Source organism: Oncorhynchus clarkii, chromosome 5 (genome assembly GCF_045791955.1).
Source record: "Oncorhynchus clarkii lewisi isolate Uvic-CL-2024 chromosome 5, UVic_Ocla_1.0, whole genome shotgun sequence".
Taxonomy (NCBI): Eukaryota; Metazoa; Chordata; class Actinopteri; order Salmoniformes; family Salmonidae; genus Oncorhynchus; species Oncorhynchus clarkii.
The window spans coordinates 38,271,274-38,296,171 of NC_092151.1; the positions used below are offsets into that span (position 1 = coordinate 38,271,274).

Genomic DNA, 24,898 nt, shown 5'->3' on the forward strand with positions numbered 1-24,898 from the left:
AGTGTTAGGGGCATTAAAAAAAGTGCACCCAGGGGGGGGCCCAGGACCGACTTTGGGAAACACTGGTTATAGAAAATTTGGCACTACGTCCAACCGGCCTCACAACCGCAAACCACATGTACCCACTCCGGCCCAGGACCTCCACATCCGGCTTCTTCACGTGCGGGATCGTCTGAGACCAACCACCCGGAGAGCTGATGAAACTGGGTTTGCACAACCAAAGAATTCCTGCACAAACTGTCAGAAACCGTCTCAGGGAAGCCCATCTGCGTGCTCGTCATCCTCACCAGTGGACAAATGCTCACCTTCAATGGCCACTGGCATGCTGTAGAAGTGTGCTCTTTACGGATGAATCCCAGTTTCAACTCTACCCGGCAGGTGGCAAGGGTCGCAAGCATCTGTACACAATTCCTGTAAGCTGAAAATGAATCAACGTGAATCAACGTGTACGACAGTGTGTTCCAGTTCCCGGGAATATCCAGCAACTTCGCACAGCCATTGAAGAGGAGTGGGACAACCTTCCACAGGTCACAATCAACAACCTGATCAACTCTATGCGAGGCAAATGGTGGTCACACCAGATACTGAATGGTTTTAGGATCCATGCTCTACCTTTTTTTTTTTGTTTAAAGGTATCTGTGACCAACAGATGCATATCTGTATTCTCAGTCATGTGAAATCCATACTGTAGATTAGGGCCTAATTTATTTATTTCAAATTGACTGATTTCCTTATATGAACTGTAACTCAGTAAAATCTTTGAAATGGTTGCATGTTGCGTTTATATTTTTGTTCAGTGTAATTAATGTTCTTGGATAAATCAAAGTTCTTTTGTGCGAAATATATTAGAGGAATCTAACCTGAATTGTGTGTGTTTTTCTGCTTGTCAGATTAATTAAATGTTTTAATGACTGAGCCTAGAGAAAATTGAGGTGGCTGTACGAAGGCATGTCTGTACTATTGTACATCATTGTGTAAGAAGGGGAAAAAAGCTTGTAATTTATTATATTTAGTGGCGTAGGTAGATGATTATGAAACACTGACTGTTAATTTGGACCTAAACAATAGAAAATATCTAGAGTGTAAATTACATGTAATTAATGACAAAGTAATGTGTATTACAGAAGTAACCTTAGTTTACTTTTTTCCTAACTGGCTCTGAAAATGCCCATTATTGATTGGATGGAATAAAGCAATTATTTGTACCTTTTAAAGGTTAAACTGAAACATTCGAATGGCATCGATGGACCATATTTAGAAATAAACTCCAAAAAGTCCCTTATAGTAATGTCTAATAGGTTCACTATCCGTATCTGTGAACTGTTAGGCTAATGAAATTATGTATAGCCTTTCACTAAAACACAAGATTTTACATGATCTGGCTGTAGCTTCAAGTTTAAATTGGCTTAAAAATTACATATTCACTAATATCTCTGTGTTTATATGGTTTGTGTTGTCTGTGTCTGTGTATGTGTGTGAGAGAGAGAGAAAGGGATGGATGGATGGTTGCCTCCTTTCTTTGTTATCTCAACCACTCTTTATCACCTATTGGTGCATGGTAGTCCCGCCTTGGGAAATAACCTGATTCAATGAACTAACGCGATTATTAATGTTGTTTGCCATGTTGTATTGTGCGCATAATGAAACATTCTGTGATATTTCTATTGCCATTTTTCATACATTTGAAGACTTATTGAACCAAGAATATTGTGATCAATCCACCCTAATGTGATGATGTTCTGAGTAAATGAAAGATGAAAGATTCACTAACGTTATATTGATGTTAATTCATTTTAATATACCAAGCAGTTTTTCTTTTATAATAATTGTTTTCTTCTTATCAGGAGCACATACATCCATTTATCAAATAAACCTTAATATGCATCCCTCCAACGCTCCCTCATCGCAGCTCCTCCTACAGAATATTCTGTTAGGTTGCGCCCGGTGAGTTTTATAGCAACTGTTGCCCAGTGAGGCAGCGCCATAGTCACCGTAGTCCTGGCGACTGTAACCCACCAACAACAACAACCTTTCGTTCCATCATTGCCACCTCCACCATCCTCACTTCATCCTCATCAACCAGTCCTCAGCCCAGGTTTGAATATACTTACTATTTCTAACAGCATCTGTTTTCTCGATTATTCGCCAAAGCATTTTACTTTATGTATTAAATGTCTAGCTTGCTAGTTTTGTCATGAGCAAGTTAATGTCTGCCCTCCTTTATTAGCTACATGGTTAACGATAGTTAGCTGATCTGATGTTAAATTGTATTTCCTTCCTGTACTTGTTAACGTTGTTAGAAGAAAGCAATGTGCTTAACGTTATCTGCGAAAGTAAACTGGCTACCTAATGAACCAGGCTGTTAACAGTACGTCAAAAAAAGATGTTTCTGTTAGTTAGCTATTCTACCCGAGTTTGCTGTGCTGTTCGTCGGCTGTCCAATGACAGCTAACGCTAGATAGCTAGCGCGATAGCCACCGTAGATAGCGTGTGTTGGCTAAGTTAGCAACGCAACTAACGTTAGCTAACGTTACAGAGCAGGTGTCTGATTTATGTGTCTCGTTCAATGACCGCTAACTTCCTGGTGTGATGTTGGTGGCTGTCAAGATACGAAACATTTTCAATAATATTATACAAGATATAACTACTTGCTTTGGCATTTTGAATAAATTCGAACTGGTACCACCTTCATTCAGCAATTGCTAATTGAGGTTAGCAGTAGCTTCTCCCTTTTGTCTTGGCTAGCCAGCTAGTTTCCTTTGTAGCTAACGTTAGCTTTGCGAAGCAGGTGCCACAAAGGCTTCGTCAGCTAGCTAACGCTGTTAGCGAGAGCGGATAGCCACGCTAGCTACTTTAGCTAAACCTTCAATTTGTATTGATCTCAGGTCTCTTATCACAAACCTTTACCCTTTTAACCAGCTAGTTTCATAAATTATATCCCATCTAGCTACAGCTAGCTAGGTGGCCAGTTTGAAATGCCTATGGCACAGTGCATTAGCTAGCTAACATTTTTGAAGCTGATACAAAAAGTAAAAGCAATAATAGCTGTCACGTTGACATTTAGCTACAGTTGCATGTGTGTCTCAGAGAGATATGTACGTTTGAGCAGGTAGAAGAGTGAAGTATAGACTGTCATCTTAAAGACAGCACATAATAAATGCAGCAGTCATCTGGCTGTCATAGGGCAATTCCATGACCATGGTAACTGAATTAAGCCGAGACTTCCATCTTTTACTTTAAAATGTATGCCATCAAAAACCATTTCAAAGTTTAACAAATCAAACGACTACTTTGGACAATTTACACAATCATCTTTTTTTATGCAACCAAAAATAATTGGGTGTCCGTTATGACATGACACCTTGGGCTGTATTTAACGACCCTAACTCAATGGCAACTCTAAGCACTGGTGGTAGACCTATAGGTCCTGTGGTGTGTCAGACATATTTTAGCTATTTTCACAGGTGGAATTATGAGTGCAATAGCTGGTCATGGTGCGAAAGGACTGGGTTTTGATGAATAAACAAGTTGTGGGTGTGACAAGGGTTTGACCACTCACTCGTCAATAAACGCAACACGTTCCATGGCTTAATACTGCAGGCATTTGTCTCAAGTTATGTAGGTTATTGACATTTGCATTGTGATAAACTCCAGTTCAGCTGGGTGCATGGAATATTCATATCCTGGTCCATTGTGGATTGAAACTGCAGTTTATTAAATAGCATAGGCTACAGTAACAAGTAATAGACACAGTAAAAATTAAAACAATCCAGTGTTTGCTCAATAGCCTATGTTTGGAGTGTTGCAGTCAACCTTGCTATATATAGGGAGTAGAAAATAACATGGCTATATACAGGGAGTACCAGTACCGAGTCACTGTGCGGGGAGGTGTACGACGTATTTGAGGTAGCGGTAAAGTGACTACACAACAGGATAGATAGTAGACAGTAGCAGCAGCGTATGTGGTGAGTGTGAAAGTTTGTGAGTGTGGGGCATCAGTGTGCATGTTGTGTGTGTGTGTGTGTGGACATATGTAGTGTGTGTGTGTTGGGATGTAAGTACTGTACAGCCCAGCGTGTGTACAGTCCAGTGTGTGCGTAGTCGGTGCAAGAGAGTTAGTGCAAAAAAGAGTCAATGCAGGTAGTCCGGGTCGCCATTTGATTAGCTTTTTAGTAGTATTGTTTGGAAGTCTTATGGATTGGGGGTGGACGCTGTTTCAAGGTCCTGTTGGTTCCAGACTTGGGTGCATTGGTAAAGCTTGCTGTGCTGTAGCAGAGAACACTGTGGTTTGGGTGGCTGGAGTCTTTGACCATTTTTTGCGGCTACCTCAGACACCGCCTGGTATATAGGTCCTGGATGGCAGGGAGCATGGCTCCAGTGATGTACTGGGCCAAACACACTACCCTCTGTAGCACCTTGCAAACATCCTTTTGTCGGATGTCAAGCTGTTGCCAAAGCAAGAGGTGATGCAGCCAGTCAAGATGCTCTTGATGGTGCGGCTGTATAACTTTTTTAGTATCTGAGGGCATTTGGCATGGGCCCTCAGGAGCCCCCATGCTGTGGGTCAGCATGATGGATGTGTTGTTGCCTACCCTCACCACCTGCAGGCGGTCCGTCAGGAAGTCCAGGATCCAGTTGCAGAGGGAGGTGTTCAGTCCCAGGGACATTAGCTTAGGGATGAGCTTCGACTTCACTATGGTATTGAATGCTAAGCTGTAATCAATCAACGGCATTCTCACGTAGGTGTTCCTTTTGTCCAGGTGGGAAAGGGCAGTGTGGAGTGCAATAGAAAATGCATCATCTGTGTATCTGTTGGAGCGGTATGGGAATTGGAGTGGGTCCAAGGTGTCTGGGATGATAGTGTTGATGTGAGCCATGACCAGCCTTTCAAAGCATTTCATGGATACAGATGTGAGTGCTGCAGGATGATAGTATTTTAGACAGGTTACCTTGGCGTTCTTGGGCACAGGGACTATGGTAGACTGCTTGAAATATGTAGGTATCACAGACTGGGCCATGGAGAGGTTGAAATCCTGGGCTCGAACCAGCATCTGAAGTGTTGCAGTTCCTTAGACTGCTGCGCCAGTCGGGGGCCATGTGAGCTGATGTTAGACAGGTAAATTGCCAAACCTGGCATTAGGGCTGTAAAATGCCAGTGCGCTCATTTTTAAAATCACGAAATTGCAAACTAACGTGTGTTTGACACTAGTGGGTTCTTAAAGCCAGCTTTAAAAAATGGAGCCATTTGAGTTTGAATAAATCTCTTTTGGTTATTGAACTACAGTAAGTGAAGTGTATTTACACCCAGTAACCGAATTACATTGTGGGTCCCTGATCTGTACTACACAGAAATGAATAATTATGGATATGAATGTCATTCTCTTCATGGTGATGTAACCTGAATACGTACACAAAGGTAGAAATATGCAACATCCTCCTTTGCATATACCTCATGGGTGTTATTCTACACACTGACTATTATTTTAATGAGCTCCATCCGAAACAAGACCACATTTGGTTGGTCTGGACCGGACCAAATCTGAAACATCATAGCTGTCTGTTTCACAAGTTTGGATATCACAGTACAATAGAGCACAGTAGAGTACTACAGCACATCAGAGTAGAGTATAGTTCAGTACATTATACTGTACTCTTCTTTAGTGTGGTCTACTGTACTAAACTCTGCTGTACTGAACTATACTCTACTTTTCTGTACTGTACTGTGCTGTTAAACTTGTGAAACATAGATGTCTATGATTGGTGACCAGACCAAATCAGAACCAGTCATGGTCCAGACCGGACCAAAAACGCCCGTGGACAGTGAAATCAAGGCCACGGCGGGCTGACCAAACTTCAACTACTTTTCAACATCCATGGACGTCCTGTGTCGGTCGGTGCTCAGTGGGTGGGGATGCTGGTTAGAGTAAATAGAGAGAGAGGGGACTCATGGGTAGGTAACATTGAGGGGTCTACATATAATACACAAATGGCCGACGGAGCGCAGTGTTGCAATGTCGTTCTTTTGTCACAAAGGGGCAGCTCCGTCATTTAACCCATTTTTTTCCTACCTGGAAATCGAGACCCGACTTATCATTCCTTGCAAAGACTGAGGGGCAGTATTGAGTGAGTTTTGCAATGGAAGTCGCAACCCTTTGTGTCAACATACTTTCCAGTATCCCTTCTGGTATAAACACAGAAGAGATCGATGTTCTGCTGCTTCGTTCTACTATTTGAAACCTTCCTTTTTTTGTGCTTTTTATTTCGAGATTTGCTAAGCGCAATTATTTCTATGTTTAGTTTGGAGGAGCGTCTGTGCGAGCTAGTGAGACAATACGAGAACGTTTACAACCCTTTGATGCGGTTGTATTCGGACAAGCAAGCAAAAGACAACAGCTGGAGGGAGATATCACGGAATTTGAACACCGGTACTGATATCAAAGAAACATGGAGAAAGATTCGGGACCGGTATGTTCGCAATCTGAAAAAGGTGAAGGAGATGAGTAGTGGGTGTCTGCCACTGGTGTCTGTCCTACCGATTGTCAGACAACTAGATTGGCTTCGTGTTCACGTGAAGCATCATCAGACAGACACCAATATGTCAGATACGGTATGTACTCGTCACGCAGCCCAGTCCTTTTGTGCAGTCAGTGTGTGTGTTTGTGATCTTATGTTTAGCAGACCTTGTTAGAACATGTGAAATCCGCTCTTTTCTGAATGGGCAAAATTGTGAGTGTGGGAAATGTTCAGTGGCTGTGTTATCATACTGACTGACAGGGCTAGTTCAAACACCAGAAAACCTACAGAGTGGTGTGTGTGTGTGTGTGTGTTAATTAGATTGAGATGTTTATGAAATAATTTCTTTTGGGTAAACATTTTAACTCAAAGGAGTCCATGGAGATGGTTTAAGATTGCTTGCATTGTATTCACCATCTGCTTTTGTGGTGTTTTGGACAGTCCGGAGATGGAGCTGAGCCCTGAGGGGCCCCATCTACAGGTGGTTTATCGCCCCTTGATTCATCATCTCCCCGGCTAGCAAAGACCCGTGCTCTCTGCCCTGCAACTCCATCAACCTCCATCCCATCTCCCCGGGCCAGCTCCAATGACCGGAAGAGGAAGACCGCCTGGGATCCTTTGGACACTGACATTATGCAGCGCGTGGATGCCTGCAGCAGGAGTTCCAGAAACCGCAGCAGTGTCCAGCAAAGGCTGTCTACGACGTCGTGGTACCAGGGATGGTGTCTATTCCTGCTAATCAACGTCTCTTGTTTGTCTCACTCCAAAAACGATTGTGCTTTAAAAAATATATATTATTCATACATTAGGGTGGTGGGTAATTTACTTTTTATTTTTTGCACGTTTTTTTATACTTATTTCCTCATTCATGTGTTACTGGTGTTTTACTTTGTTTTAAAAAAGTTTTTACGTTGCACTATTTTCTTCATGTGGTAGTAAATACATATCTAAAAGGTCTGCAAATGTATTTGTCTGGTTATTTGTACTTATACTGTACAAATATGTAAATGCAACGTGAGTTACAGTTCACATAAGGAAATCAGTCAGTTGAAATAAATGCAATAGGCCCTAATCTATGAATTTCACATGACTGGGCAGGGGTTCAGCCATGTGTGGGCCTTGCCAATCAATTCGTTTTTTCCCCACAAAAGGGCTTTATTACAGACAGAGATACTCCTCAGTTTCATCAGTTCTTAGGGTGGCTGGTCTCAGACGATCCCGCAGGTGAAGAAGCCGGATGTGGCGGTCCTGTGCTGGCGTGGTTGCATGTCGTCTGCAGTTGGGAGACTGGTTGGACTGCTAAATTCTCCTAAATGGTGTTGGAAGCAGCTTATGGTAGATAAATGAACATTCAATTCTCTGGCAACAGCTCTGGTGGACATTCCTGCAGTCAGCATGACAATTGCCCGCACCCTCAACTTAAGACATCTGTTGCATTGTTGTGACAACTGCACATTTTAGTGGCCTTTTATTGTCCCCAGCACAAGGTGCACCTGTGTAATGATTATGCTGTTTAATCAGCTTCTTGATATGGCACACCTGTCAGGTGGATGGATTATCTTGGCAAAGGAGGGAATGCTCACTAACAGGGATGTAAACCAAATTTGAGAGAAATAAACTTTTTGTGCATATGGAACATTTCTGGGATCTTTTATTTCAGCTTATGAAACATGTACCAACACATTGCATCTTGGGTTTTATATTTTTATATTACTGTTTTGAATCAGTCACTCAGTAAACTTGTACTGCTTTGTACATGAGCTATGTAGATGAGGTTAGTGTCTTGGGGGGGAAACCGATCGCTGCCCACACCTGCCCGCTCATCTAGTATCACTACTCTGTACGGTTCTGACTTAGAATATGTGGACAAATACCTAGGTGTCTGGTTAGACTGTAAACTCTCACCACCAGTCTACAGCTGGACACTCACCCATGTGCAAAAGCAGGAAGGTCTCCACTGAAAGGCCACTACACATGACCATGTACAATCTTGTGTTATGTAGATTATGTTAATGTCTCAAGGGTCTAGCCTGGGCAATTATTTTCCATGGAGGGCCACATTAGAATATATTTTTGCCATCGTGGGCCAGAATCATATTACAGGATTATACATGTGTATGACTGTGCTGACATATATCTACTGTATATCCTACTTATTGAATTTTTTTAACATGCACAGAAATAAACCACAATGTTCTCCTTTTGGTAGGTATTTTCATTATTTAACATGCAATGAACTACACAGAGCAAAAGTACACTGTGCATTCAGCACCACGGACAGAACTCTTGTTAATGGTTATGCACAAAAACACAGAGAGCTCAACATTTACATTTAAACTACTCAATCAGTGTGAGGAGTGAAGTCTCTGATGGGCATTGACTAGAGCAGTGAAATCAGTTATAGTTTCTGACGTCGCTATGCGTCGGAGGTGAGAATCAGTAAGAGATGATCTGTGCCTTGACTCGTTATATTTCATCACTGAAAATGTCTGTTCACATTCATAGGTTGACCCAAACATCTTCTGAGCATGACTCCTAATCTTTGGAAAGTTTTGTTCATCGAGAGATGCATAGAACCTTGTCAGTGACATTGTGATTGTTTTGAATAGTTCTCCAATCTTACATGCAAGTACAACTAAATGAATGCTCTAAAACCGATCGCTGCCCACACCTGCCTGCTCATCTAGTATCACTACTCTGTACGGTTCTGACTTAGAATATGTGGACAACTACAAATACCTAGGTGTCTGGTTGGACTGTAAACTCTCCTTTCAGACTCGCATTAAGCATCTCCAATCCAAAATTAAATATAGAATCGGCTTCCTATTTCGCAGCAAAGCATTCTTCACTCATGCTGCCAAACAGCCTCGTAAAACTGACTATCCTGCCCATTCTTGACTTCGGCGATGTAATTTACAAAATAGCCTACAACACTCTACTCAGCAAATTGTATGCAGTCTATCACAGTGCCATCCATTTTGTCACCAAAGCCCCATATACTACCCACCACTGCGACCTGTATGCTCTCGTTGGCTGGCCCTCGCTTCATATTCGACGCCAAACCCACTGGCTCCAGGTCATCTATAAGTCTTTGCTACGTAAAGCCCCACCTTCTCTCAGCTCACTGGTCACCATAGCAGCACCCACCCGTAGCACGTGCTCTAGCAGGTATATTTCCCTAGTCACCCCCAAAGACAATTCCTCGTTCAGCCGCCTTTCCTTCCAGTTCTCTGCTGCCAATGACTGGAACGAATTGCAAAAATCACTGAAGGTGTAGACCCATATCTCCCTCACTAGCTTTAAGCACCAGCTGTCAGAGCAGCTCACAGATCACTGCACCTGTACATAGCCCATCTGTAAAGAGCCCATCCAACTTCCTCATCCCCATGCTGTTATTTTTTTGCTCCTTTGCACCCCAGTATCTCTACTTGCACTTTCACCTTTTGCACATCTATCACTCCAGTGTTTAATTGCTAAATTGTAATTATTTCGCCACTATGGTCTATTTATTGCCTACCTCCCTTATCTTACCTCATTTGCACACACTGTATATATACTTTTTCTCTATTGTGTTATTAACTGTATGTTTGTTTATTCTGTGTAACTCTGTGTTGTTTGTGTCGCACTGCTTTGCTTTATCTTGGCCAGGTCGCAGTTGTAAACTAGCCTACCTGGTTAAATAAAGGTCACACACCACACCACACACGCATTTACGTATGTCCCCATTACCAGTAAAACATAATCAAAACCTATTTCTTTCACCTTACTTGCTGTGCTGTTTCGTTGTTCATTTGTTCAGTTGTTATATTCTCAACCAGGATTTCATCATACATGTCAAGCAGTGAAGTTTCAGCTCTGTCTGTCCGTGACCTCTCTTCCTCGGTGCGCACTGTCACTGTGTCCGTTTCCATCTTGTCCAGCTGTGTATGGAACATCTCACATAAACCCTGTTTCTTGTCTGCATCGACGTAGTGGTCCTTGTACCTAGCATCGAGCATGGTGGCGACACAGTAAAGAGGCTCAGAGAGAATGCCACCGAATCGCTTGTTCACAGCTTCGAGGACTTTTGAACGTTTTAACACCACGGTCTGTGTCTGCAATTTTGTTGAGCAGGCATTTCAATCCATGACAGTATGAGAACCAGCTCATTCTTGAGCATGCAATATGGCTTTCCTCAGTACGAAATCCTCGTTGACCCACTTTGCTGTCAGACTCGGCTTGCTCATGAGTCTGACATCGCTGGTCCAAATGTCAGTTGTGAAGCTAATAGCAGTGACGGCCATAGCAAGTAGCTCATTGATGTACGTTTCAACAACACTGTGAAACTCCGGTAGGGCAACATCTGAAAAATAATGTGGTCAAGCCGCGGTACAGTCGGCGAAAGCCAACATCAGAGGACGGTTGATTGTCAAGGGCAATGAATGCCATTATCTTGCTTAATAAATTTTGCTGAAATGTTATTACTCTTTCAAATGACTGCTCGACTTGAGCTTGTTTAGTTGTTGGAAGTGTGCGCTTAGTATTTTTCTGCTTTTGTTCCGTGTAGCGCTGTATTTTTGTGGCGTCATTACGTAATCTACTTATGTTATAGGTATGCACGTCATCTACTTATGTTATAGGTATGCACGTCATCTACTTATGTTATAGGTATGCACGTCATCTACTTATGTTATAGGTATGCACGTCATCTACTTATGTTATAGGTATGCACGTCATCTACTTATGTTATAGGTGTGCACGTCAGCTTTGACATCGGTTTTGCACATTGGCGTTAAACTAATCATCGGGCCTCTGCCGATGTTGGCATTTTTAGCTAATATTGTCCGATTCCGATATGCTCACCGATATATCATGCATCCCTAGTTCAAAGCGCGCAGCAGCGATATATACGTCTCTAGTGGTGTCGGAAGGTGGGTGAGATTGTTGGCTTCTACTTGGCGGGTCAGGAGGAGTAATGTTTCCTTGAAGGCTTTGATAAGGCTGTGCATCTGATGTGCAAAAAGGCCCTTCCCTTGTAGTTTGGAATTCAGTTCATTCATGAGGCCATGATGTACATGGTGAAGGCAAAGTCAGCCAACCATTCTTTGTCTTGCAGTTTAGGGAAATCCACTTATTTTCTTTTAATTTGCAAAAACTCAGCAATCTCTGACTTCAGGTCCCACACCCTTTTAAGCACCTTCCCCAAACTCAGCCATCTCACGTTTGTGAGGTAGGGGAGATCTGCATGGCCTGACTTTGTCTCTTCCAACAGTGATACAAACTGCCTGTGGTAAAAGATTTTGCTCTTTATGAAGTTTACCACTTTAGTGACTGTGTCCACAACATGGCTCATTTTCAGAACACATTTACTGAGCAACTCCTGATGAATAAATGCAATGCAGGAAAATAATTTTCTGATCTGGGTTCAGCTCAGCTACCTGATCTGGTATCCTTTTCAAAAGGCCAACACTTTTTCCTGTCAAGTTTGGGCACCCATCAGTGGTCACACTGGATACCTTTTTAAAAACTCAGTCCCAGCTTTGCCACACATTTATTAACCTCCTCCAATAAACATTTCCCCGTGTCTGTGCTCTTCATTGACTGCACTGAAGCAAGCTCCTCTGTAATGTAAAAGTCTGGGGTTATGCCTCATAAGAATATCAACAACTGCGCCGTGTCACATGCATCACTGCGCTCATCCAGGGCCAAGGAGAAATGGGTGAAATCCTTTACCTTGTCTTTCAACTGTTGTTCCATATTCTCTGCGATGTCCTCGACATGCTGTGTCACTGAAAATATTTCCCTGTCAAGACGAACAAACAGCTCTTTCTTGTCGGGGCAAAGAATTGCTGCAGAGTCAAATAGACATTCTTCAATGAATTGCCCTCAGCAAATGGCTTGCTATGTTTAGCAATTTTGTGGGACAGTACATAGCTAGCTCTCGCAATTCCGTCGCTTGCTGAATGCAGTTTTGTGCAACTCTTTCGATGCACTTGCCCTCTGCTCAGAAGACATATTCCTATATCTCTCTGCATGCTTCGTCTGGAAGTGTCGGGACAAGTTTTAGTCTTTCAAGACAGCGATGCTCTCTTTGCACACTAAGCACACTGCTTACACCCTACATTCATTGTCTAATTTCCTTTTCTTGAAATCTTTAAAAAAAAAAACATATTTTTGCGCAATTTCTAGCTAGCTAGTATTTGTAACTGTGATGTGTGGGTGTCAGCCTGTCAGTCACTGTCTGTCCTCGTGCAGTTGCTATTTATACGTGCCTTCAAAATAAATGTCCCACGAGCGGTGGGAGTTAAATCATTACACAAAGGCGAGTATTCATTGGGCTTTTAATGGTCTTTAAAAAAATGTTTTTAACTAGGCAAGTCAGTTAAGGACACATTTTTATTTACAATGACGGCTTACCAAAAGGCAAAAGACCTCCTGCGGGGATGGGGGCTGGGATTAAACATTTAAAATAAATGACATATAAATATATGACACAACACACATCACGACAAGAGAGACAACACTATATAAAGAGAGACCTAAGACAACAACATAGCAAGGCAGCAACACATAACCACACAGCATGGTAACAACAGAACATGACAACAACACGGTAGCAAAACAATATGGTAGCACCACAAAACATGGTACAAACATTATTGGGCACAGACAACAGTACAAAGGGCAAGAAGGTAGAGACAACAATACATCATACAAAGCAGCCACAGCTGTCAGTAAGAGTGTCCATGATTGAGTCTTTAAATGAAGAAATTGCGATTAAACTGTCCAGTTTGAGTGTTTGTTGCAGCTCGTTCCAGTCACTAGCTGCAGCGAACTGAAAAGAGGAGCGTCCCAGGGACGTGTGTGCTTTGGGGACCTTTAGCAGAATGTGACTGGCAGAACGGGTGGAGGATGAGGGCTGCAGTAGATATCTTAGATAGGGGGGAGTGAGGCCTAAGACGGTTTTATAAATGAGCATCAACCAGTGGGTCTTGCGACAGGTATACCGAGATGACCAGTTTACAGAGGAGTATAGAGTGCAGTGATGTGTCCTATAAGGAGCATTGGTGGCATATCTGATGACCGAAATGGTAAAGATTATCTAGCCGCTTGAGAGCACCCATACCAGCTGATCTATAAATTACGTCTCCGTAATCTAGCATGGGTAGGATGGTCATCTGAATCAGGGTTAGTTTGGCAGCTGGGATGAAAGAGGAGTGATTACGATAGAGGAAACCAAGTCTAGATTTAACTTTAGCCTGCAGCTTTGATTTGTGCTGAGAGAAAGACAGTGCACCGTCTAGCCATACTCCCAAGTACTTGTATGAGGTGACTATCTTGAGCTCTAAACCCTCAGAGGTAGTAATCACACTAATGTGGAGAGGGGCATTCTTCTTACCAAACCACATGACCTTTGTTTGGGAGGTGTTCAGAACAAGGTTAAGGGCAGAGAAAGCTTGTTGGACATTAAGAAAGCTTTGTTGTAGAGCGTTTAACACAAAATCCGGGGAGGGGCCAGCTGAGTATAAGACTGTATCATCTGCATATGCATCTGCATGTTGTTGTAATTTGAGTAACAAATACGCTTTTCAAAACTTCACGGTCGCAAATGATTTGATCTGAGTTTTAATCACTTAATAATTCATAAACAAAAATGTATATCAATAAAAACACTAGGCCTATAAGTAATTGGTAGATCTACGTTGTTACTTCTGTGAACTTGTATTATCCTCCCTCCTCATGAGAGAAATTAGAAAATATCTTTAAAGATATGTGCTTTTGGTAAACTTACAGAAGGCCAATCATTTGTCCAAAATGAAGTACAAGTGTTGATATTAGTTGGCAGGGTTTTTTACTTCAACATCATTGTTTTGATGTATTACCTTAATAATACTTTTTGAGGTAGATGTTTTGGAAGAACCCTTTTCCATCCGTTTGACCAGAAATCAAAGCCATACATTTTTAAGAAGGAACATTTTATAAAAATGTATCAATGTCTTTTATTTCCCCAAAATATAGACTCTCTGCATTCATTTGACACCCAATTTGATATCCTCTTATGAGCTTCACATGTTGGTGCTCATGGGTCCTTTTACATGGACATGTATCACATTCCTTTCATTGACAATGTAACATTAGACTAATATTAGTTTACTGCTGTTTGGAAGATGAAGAAACAAACTGAACCTGACTATGACAGGTTTGTTTATTTGTTACTGGTGTGGTGGGGTAGGTAGTTGATAGGCTAGTAAAAAGTGGAAGTGGAACCACTCCGATTCAGCTGCATTTTGGACTCCCTGATCCAACCAAGCTGAGGAAATCTGCAAATGTCAAAGCCTGGATTTCTGTATTTTACAGACAACTTATGGCACGGAATACAAACTTTTGAATATTATACACACATCTTCTAACAGAGGTTTCCAGCTGTCATTTCGTAAGGCCTACATTTTCTGTCCGTCCATAAAAATGGAGCGCAGTATGGAATCGCTGGAATAATGAAAGACACAACAGTCAGATTCTCAAAGTGTGAATGATTATTATTATTACTGGAATAGGCTGGATGGCTTGTAATTATTATCAGAGCCATATCCCAGTCGGCCTCTCCACTAAAACATCATTAAAATGGCTTTTGGACACCCTTTTTTACTCTCTTAAACCTCTGCAGTTTGCATGAAAAGTTACGAATCTGCAGTATGGAAATATCCTAGGCTTCCTAAACAGAATGCCGGTTTGGTGTTTGCTCAGTCAAGACAGGTGTGTAAGCCTCCTGCCCAGATTAAATTATGCTTTTCTCTCATGCTACTCCTTACAGACATATCTTTTTTGACTTCATTAATGATAAATTATTGCGTTGTTTTAAAGCAAATTGTCAATGAAAGTGTAGTCATGGATCTCTATATGTGATCCGTTTCCTCCTAGTGGTTTTGTGGCTCTTATGGCCTCTTGGCTGACTATAGATGGATTTGGACCCCTCTTATGGCCTCTTGGCTGACTAAAGATGGATTTGGACCCCTCTTATGGCCTCTTGGATGAGGAAGGAAAAAGCTCCAGGGTTGTTGTGAGGAAGGAAAAGCTACATGGTTCTCTGTGTTGCATCATCATTCTCTACAGTCAGGTCCACTGGGTGTTCTCTGCAGCCAGCCGCAGCCCTCTGTTCCCACCTAGGGGAGAGGAACAGGTGTGTGTCGAGAGGGGGAGGTGGAAGGGGGGACAGGTGCACAGTGAGTCTTAGTGGGACTCCTGACCACCTAGGCTAATTGTTTTTGAGCCACCCTAAGTCTTTCCCTGACAAACATGCCAAGAAATGACTGGTATACATGTAGGTAGGCTATAGGCCCACCAAGCTTGCAATTAGGCTAGATATGACCATTTCCATGGTTACTGCAAGTTTATATGGGTAGCATCTCACAATAAAGTCATTTCAATCTGTCACTCCATATTCCACTAAATTTGTGTGGACCATGACACATAGCAGGCCTCAATCCCAAATGAACGGAACAGACTGGCAACATCTGGAAAATAAGCTAATGAATTTTACTGAAATTAATTAGCTTAATGATTATTTGCACAGCTTGATTTTAGTTCAAGTAAGTTATTGCTGTGATATGAGGACTCCAGTTCTCAACCGTGGGCATTTGAAGGTCTGTCTATTGACACTATTGTTTTGCATTGTAAAAATAGGGCCTAGGCCAGGGATGGATAACTGGTGGCCCCTCTTTTGTAGGCCCATGGATAAATCCCCCCCCCCCCCAATATATTTGTGTACACTACCGGTCAAAGGTTTTAGAACACCTACTCATTCAAGGGTTTATCTTTATTTTTTCTATTTTCTACATTGTAGAATAATAGTGAAGACATCAAAACTATGAAATAACACATGGAATCATGTAGTAACCAAAAAAGTGTTAAGCAAATATTTGAGATTCTTCAAATAGCCACCTGTTGCTATTTAACACTTTGTTGTGTTTACTACATGATTCCATGTGTTATTTCATAGTTTCATAGTATTGCATAGTCTTCACTATTATTCTACAAGGTAGAAAATAGTATAAATAAAGAAAATCCCTTGAATGAGTAGGTCTGTCCAAACTTTTGACTGATTGTATGTCTGTCATATATATATATATATATATATATAGGACTCATTTGAGAGTTAGAATAGTAGAATATACAAGGTGCAATTTTTAAATGTTGTGCATCAGCAGTTTTTATCTTGTCGGTCACTGACAGTCACTCAAATTAGACCATATCCCAAAAAAATTTGATTGGTAAGTTAGTCTAGCAGCCAGCTATCTTAACTTGTAGCAAGCATGGTCGAATTACTGACCCGGGCCCCCATTGATTTGTTAGAAACTCTCACTCAGATGTCATATTAAGAACTGGCAATATTCGCTCCACATCATGGCAAAATGTGTAGAATTGCAGCAAACCTGCATTAAAACGGTAACATTAAAAATGTTCCTTAGGGCCCGTAAAAGGCTAGCGCCACATGTATGGATGTGGGTATGTAGACCCGCGAGCCACTGCAGATTTTTTGTGGCCCCCACCCCCATCAAAGATGCCCATCCCTGGTCTAGGCCTATAGCCTATTATAAGGCAATAATGGCATACACACCTCTGTCCACAGAGGACAGGATGTCAGAAATGGTAGTTACCACTTACCTGAAGTCAGGTGTTGGGTGGGCAACAATAGAACCATGCCACCTGTTCACTGGATCCTGTTCCATTTCCAATCACTTAAAGAGCCGCTGATTCATTTGATTATTCATCCATCCATTTTCATGGCTTAGCAGCATCAACTGGGGTTTTTGCTGTGCTATTTGCGCGCACAGCAGCCTGTGTACACTGTTTTTACATTGCAAGGTGTACTTTATCACTAACCTCAACCCTGTTCCATAGTTGTGAAGGAAATTGGTTAATGCTGCAGCTTCAGACAGTGTTTTTATCACTGCCAGCCTAACATGGCCACAGGTCTAACATGATGGAGACAGGAAGGAAATGAGATCAATACAAAGGAGACGTGCCTCTTTATTTGGGCTTGTGTTTCTTTCACAGTGTTACAACTCCTTTCTAAAGCATGTTGTTTCTGGACATTCATCAGTACATTTTAGGTTGAGGACAATCCACTTGCTACCAGTCTCATGTTCACAATGGATATCCCAGGCATTAACAGCATTTTAGACTTTAAACATATTTTGTTTTGATCATGCCATTAAAGTTGCCCATATTATTGACTGTGGTAATGTGGTGAGATAACATTATAGATCTCGTTCTGATCGTCTGATGTCATAAGTCCTGTTCCCCCTATTTCCCCAGCTGTCAGTCATATGGGGAGGAGGAAGGACCCGGGGGGAGGGTGAAGGAGAGGCAAGGCGAGTGCTGCCCTCCTCTCTGGCCTTTGTTCCTGCGTGGGCTTGTAGAGCTTGCAGTTGTTCAGTTGAGCACAGCGCTTAAGTGGGCCACAGGGGAGCGAGAGCAAGCTGAAGGGGGGGGGGGGGGTGGGGGGGGGGGGTGCTGCTGCAGGAGTGAGGTAGGTGCCCTGTTTACATCCAGAAAGTCAATCCTCTCCTCATCTCCTAATCATCAGGGGCAGGCTGCAGGGAGCAGGTGGATTTGGTGTAGTAGAGGCCGATAGGGCCTCTCCTACTGCAGAGTGCATGGAGCAGAAGAAAAATGGTACCTGTAGAGACTAAAAAGAGAAAGCATGACAACCTCTGAATGGATCACTTGACTGCCATGTCAGCAGCATCTCCCTGGCACAAAGACTGGCACAATTTACCGTATAACCACGTAACTGATGGTTATAAAAGAACTGAAGACGGGATGGCCAGGCATTTGTGCGGTGGAATCCATTTTTGAGGTGACGTGGACTCTTAACAATGTGAATAAACTTTGTTGCTCAAGCAAAGTGTTGTAGCAAACGAGTCTTCGGTTGCCTAGGTGACGCCCGCATGCCTGCAGCAGCAGCACACATTGAAATATAGTTGATGGTCCCAGTCGGTATTCACGCCAACAAATTGGGGGAAACCAACATTATTTTCTATTGACCCCCATTGTAAAAGAGGTAACTTCGTCATACATTTTTTTTGTTATACAGAAATAACAAAACATGCCGAAAAGCTGCTGTGTTAGTTAATGTACATGTAACCGTGTCAAAAATCATGACCTCTGGTTCGCAGTGCTCCCACGTAGGAAAATAGAGCCTGTGAGTTCTGTGTGGGGGATGCGGTGTCCGAGGAGTCTACACGTACTGTAGATATGTGTGTGGGAAACATTAAATCACAGGTAAGACATAGCTTGTTTAGTACAGTCCGTTTGTAACTCCACTCACTACTTGCAGCTGAGCTGTATAGTCCGTTTGTTTGTGTTGTTAGTCTTGGCAAGTGTAATGTTGAGCTAGCGCTCAAGTGGCTGCTAGCATCGTCATGACAAGGGGCATGAGGAAAGCCCTACAATATTACGTTTTTCTAAGTAGTGAGAACGCCAGGGAGCAGGCAATGTTGAAAATTAATCTCTAGACATGTTATATTTTTCTTAAATGTAATTTTGTAATCGACTAAAACAAGCAGACAACAAGTACTGCATTTAAAAAAGGTAATGGGGTAGCCTATTGTGGGTAACCACAGGTTGTTTTCCCCACAGGCGGGATGGGTCGCGACGTTCTATCTAATACCAACTGGGTCTATAGAAGAGGCTTGGAACCTCTAACCCTGGCAATAGATGCAGTACAGAGGTCAAACGAACTCGAACAAAACAATGGAATTGCCATGGAAACGCGCGGAGGAAAGGGCGGTGTGGGAAAGATCCTTAGTCTCATCATTGCCCCCCAGCAAAATTAGGCTACATTTAGTCTATTGTTTATATGTGTATTTCACACTATGTTGAGGTAACAATCTGAGTCTAATGCTTGTATGGATGTCAACCCCAACACATGTTCATGTCATCATTACTAATCAACTGCATTACAGTTAAAAATGACTCACTTATACCACTGTTGCTAACCAGCTTATACATTTGGCATTTTTAGCAGTCACTTCTTCTAAACCTGAAAATAGACTTGTTGAAATTCTACATGTTATGCAGTGGAAAACATCTCAATATATAAAAATTGTGCGCCTGTTACAATACATCAATCATGACGGATTTGACGAATATCCACTTTGTCAGATCAGTTGAATGTGAGCCAATCTGGTCAATGGAACTATCTGTGTTCCATTGACTCCTTTACGGCATCTACAGTATTTGACTGGTGAACTCATGGATACACTCTCAATGGCTGCCTCGTATTGGGATGCAATAATGTAGAATGTTAATTCAAATAACTGATGTGGCTCATTCAATGGAATGTATTTTTTGTCATGTCGGTTGAGTTGAATCAACAAATCACAGCACATATTGATGGGTACACTTCCTCTTTTTACTTCCTGCTTTGCTCCTATGAGTACACTCTCAATGGCGGCCAGTCCACCCATTATGCCATCATTGACCTTGAATGAGTATGCCCGTTCTATTTATTCTATATCTATGGCATCACATACAGTCAGCAGCAGAGGAGAGGAGAACATGTGCAAATAGGCTATTCAAACATTTGGCTGCCCAATAACAGTCATCCAAAATTCCATGACCGTCCCAGGCCTACCTGGCACTGGTTGTCACTGTCATGTTAGTTTCTGTCGTCTGCTGCCTTCCTACTAGCATTGCCCTGTGATCAGGTACCTGGGCTTTTGGAGCTTTTTAGACCATGTTGTCACGCTACCAGCAGAACATATGCAATTTGGTGAGCGACATTAAAAGGCCATATCAGATGGAACGATAAGTGTCTTGAATCATGCAGGATTTTTTTTATCTTCAATGGATGCTGAGAGCTCTTCAGGATTGTTTAAGTCTTTCTGTCTTTGGTTTTATCAAATGGTAGGCTAATACATTATAGAAACAAGGGGAACACTTTTCTTAAACCCCTGCTGCACCATCAAAGTATAGACTATGTTCCTTCAACTGAGCGGTTTCAGTTTGAAAGTCCTGACTGATGGCAGAACAGGAGCGGAATGGTCTGACTGACTGGTCTCTGGTTCTTTCTGTGAACAGCATGGAGAACCACCTGTCTGAATCAGTGCTCAACTGTTTTAGTGTTTCAACAATACAGGATGGAAGAAAATACTATTCAATTCAATGCAGCCTCCTGAGTTAAAAGGAAACTACGCTGATTGACACCCTGTGCATGCACTATACTGTACTGTACTATCATGCACTATACTGTGCTGTACTATCATGCACTATACTGTGCTGTACTATCATGCACTATACTGTGCTGTACTATCATGCACTATGAAGGGAGAAATGCATCTGAACACAACCTCTGGTATATCACTGAAGATAGAGAGGATGAGTAGTAGGGTGGAGAGAAGAGGGGGTGGAGGAGGACAGGCAGACCCCGGAGAGATCCAGGGCTCTTAGGAGACAGGTTAATTAACCAGGAGAGGCTTGGTCATGGAAACTAAGTTCAGCAGATGAGGGGGAGTGTGTGGGGGGTCACCGCGGAGGACAGAGCAAGAGGAGGAGAGGTGGCTGTTCTATGATTAGCCTACATGCTGCTTTACTGTGAATGTCTCCCTCTGCCCAAGTCCTCATCTCACCGTAGCTCTGTGTGTTCAGGGTTGGGTCGTTAGCCAATAAAGATGGATTCTAAATCTCTGACACCAGCTACATTTTTGGACACCTATGCATGTGTTCCAATGCCGAGGTGTGAGAACAAAGTAAAAACCGTGGTTTGACAAATACGACCACATTTTCACAAAATTAGCCTAAATGTGTTTGGCAAGAATTAATCAACAAATGTCTGAATGATAAAAAATCGTTGGAAGATGTGAAGGGAACAGATTTGTGAGAGCAGAGGGAGAAAGATAAGCTCATTAGGGCTGTTAAATATTAACTGTTTTTTTATTGCTGTGAACACGGAGACAGGAGACGAGCTCTCTGCTCGGACCACTGACTCATACACTACCCTGAGTACATTCAGTACTGCTGGCCACAGCTGCCTGTTCTAGCAGCACAGCAGTCAGAATTACAACGGTGCAGTCAATGCGAAGCACTGACTCTCAAATGGACAGTTATTGTACACACAGAGTCGGTATTCTTATTCATATTATTCCACAGAATAATGATGATATGGTATTGTGACTGTATTAGTACATGTTGTGCATAGATGATTGGTTGAGAGAAGCTTCTTCCCAGGAACCAAATCATCTAATCAAATGACAATTTTATTTGTCACATGCGCCGAATACAACAGGAGTAGTAGACCTTACCGTGAAATGCTTACTTACAAGCCGTTAACCAACAATGCAGTTCAAGAAAGAGGTTAAGAAAATATTTACAAATAAACTAAAGTAAAAATAGTAAAATAAAAAAAGTAACACAATAAAAATAACAATAATGAGTCTATATACAAGGGGTTCCAGTACCGAGTCAATGTGCAGGTTAGAAGAGTTATTTTGTAAATGTAGGTAGGGGTAAAGTGACTATGCATAGGTAATAAGCAGCGAGTAGCAGCAGTGTGAAGACAAAGGGAGGTGGGGGGCGTGTCAATGTAAATAGTCCTGGTGGCCATTTTGATTAATTGTTCAGCAGGCTTAGGGCTTGGGGGTAGAAGCTGTTAAGGAGCCTTTTGGTCCTAGACTTGGCGCACTGGTACGGCTTGCCGTGTGGTAGCAGAGAGAACAGTCTATAACTTGGGTGACTGGAGTCTTTGACAATTTAATGGGCTTTCCTCTAACCATGCCTAGTACATAGAGTTGCAGTCAGAAGTCTACATACACCTTATACATTTATACAGCCAAATACATTTAAACTCAGTTTTTCACAATTCCTGACATTTAGTCCCTAGTAAAAATGCCATGTCTTAGGTCAGTTAGAATCACCACTTTATTTTAAGAATGTGAAATGTCAGAATAATAGTAGAGAGAATGATTTATTTCAGCTTTTAGTTCTTTCATCACATTCCCAGTGGGTCAGAAGTTTACATACACTCAATTAGTATTTGGTAGCATTGCCTTTAAATTATTTAACTTGGGTCAAACATTTTGGGTAGCCTTCCACAAGCTTCCCACAATAATTTGGGTGAATCTTGGCCCATTCCTCCTGACAGAGCTGGTGTAACTGAGTCAGATTTGTAGGCCTCCTTGCTTGCACACGCTTTTTCAGTTCTGCCCACAAATTTTCTATAGGCTTGAGGTCAGGGCTTTGTGATGGCCTTGACTTTGTTGTCCTTAAGCTATTTTGCCACAACTTTGGAAGTATGCCTGGGGTCATTGTCCATTTGGAAGACCATTTGCGACCAAGATTTAACTTCCTGACTGAATTCTTGAAATGTTGCTTTAATATATCCACATAATTTTCCATCCTCGTGATGCCATTTATTTTGTGAAGTGCACCAGTCCCTCTTGCAGCAAAGCCCCCCCACAACATGACGCTGCCACCCCTGTGCTTCATGGTTTGGGATGGTGTTATTCAGCTTGCAAGCCTCCCCCTTTTTCCTCCAAACATAAAGATTATTATTACATTATGGCCAAACAGTTCTATTTTTGTTTCATCAGACCAGAGGACATTTCTCCAAAAAGTACGATCTTTGTCCCCATGTGCAGTTGCAAACCGTAGTCTGGCTTTTTTATGGCGGTTTTGGAGCAGTGGCTTCTTCCTTGCTGAGTGGCCTTTCAGGTTATGTCGATATAGGACTCGTTGTACTGTGGATATGGATACTTTTGTACCTGTTTCCTCCAGCATCTTCACAAAGTCCTTTGCTGTTGCTCTGGGATTTATTTGCACTTTTCGCACCAAGGTACATTCATCTCTAGGAGACAGAACGCGTCTCCTTCCTGAGCGGTATGACGGCTGCGTGGTCCCATGGTGTTTATACTGTTACGCACGCCTCTATGAAGAGGGAACGCAACACCCTGCTACAACTAAACTCTCTGTGAAGTGAAAAAGGTATGGACTGTAGGTACGAGTAAGAATGACAACAGACAGAATGTGGTACCGTTTACAAGGACTTTATTCCTTTACACGGTAATATGGGGAAAAGGGGCTGGACGGAACCAAAGCAAAGAAAGTAAATCTCAAAGCCCCCTCTCTCCTATCTTACCTGCCTACCCACTACTTACCTAATTTAGCACCACCTGGTGCCCTAACCAAAATACAGGGGGTGGTCCGCCCAGGTCTTACCTAGTGTGCCTAGACAGTGAATATACTACGGGTATATGTATGCCCGCGGGCCTAGTTTTGCAATAACAAAAGCCATCGCTTCCCCAGTTAGTAAACCCGTGATAGAGCGTCAGCAACCACATTCGCCGAGCCCTTCACATAAGCTATCTGTACATTATATCCTTGTACAATCAGAGCCCACCGCATAAGGCGGCGGTTCTGGTTGTACATTTGCTTCAAGAACACCAATGGATTATGGTCCGTGAAGACCATAACAGGCAAGGCACTGGAGCCCACATAAACCTCAAAGAACTGTAATGCAAGCAATAAAGCCAGCGTCTCTTGTTCAATTGTAGAGTATCTTGACTGACACGAGTTGAACTTACGGGAGACGAAACTGACGGGCCGATCCACTCCGTCTTCATCTTCCTGTAAGAGAATCGCTCCCACCCCCACTATACTAGCATCTACCTCCAACTTAAAAGGTTTGTCAAAGTTGGGGGCGGCAAGCACCGGGGCACTACAAAGTAGCGCTTTAGCGGACTCAAAAGCGTAGTTACAGTCCTTGGACCACTTGAATGGTACCTTGGGACTAAGCAGAGATGAAAGGGGAGCTACTACCATTGAGAAATTCTTACAGAAGGTACGATAGTACCCTACCATCCCCAGGAATCTGCGCAACTGGCGGCGAGTAGTGGGAGCAGGAAAAGCAACAATTGCTTCCACTTTGCCAGTTACTGGGCGCACTTGACCTTGTCCCACTTGTTTACCTAAGTAAGTCACTGTAGCTTTCCCAAACTCACACTTGGCCAAATTGAGGGTTAAAGAAGCATTCTCCAACCGCTGAAACACACTTTTCAAAGTGGAGAGATGATCAGACCAAGTAGACAAATGAATCACCACATCGTCAAGGTAAGCAGTACAATTTGGCAGATCTGCAAACACAATGTTAACTAGCCGCTGAAAAGTAGCAGGTGCATTACACATGCCAAAGGGCATCACAGTGTATTGTACAAAGTTATCTGGCGTAACAAAAGCCGATATGTCAGAAGCTCGAGAGGTCAGAGGCACCTGCCAATAACCTTTTAACAAATCTAACTTACTAACGTAAGCAGCAGAGCCAATTTTATCAATACAGTCATCTAAGCGAGGTAGAGGAAAAGAATCAGACTTTGTAACTGCATTTACGCGACGATAGTCCGTACATAAG

The 24,898-nt window shown here is 42.5% G+C and overlaps 1 protein-coding gene across 1 annotated transcript in view; it reads left to right on the forward strand.

Moving 5' to 3' along the window:
* Nucleotides 1–1,980: 1,980 nt before the first annotated feature.
* The window catches only part of LOC139408780 (regulatory factor X, 3 (influences HLA class II expression)), a 68,189-nt gene continuing 45,271 nt past the window's right edge, over nt 1,981–24,898 (forward strand). Inside the window, exon 1 of the mRNA XM_071153096.1 lies at nt 1,981–2,095. The gene's annotated coding sequence lies outside the window, so the exon portion shown is untranslated. The remainder of the gene's footprint in view (nt 2,096–24,898) is intronic.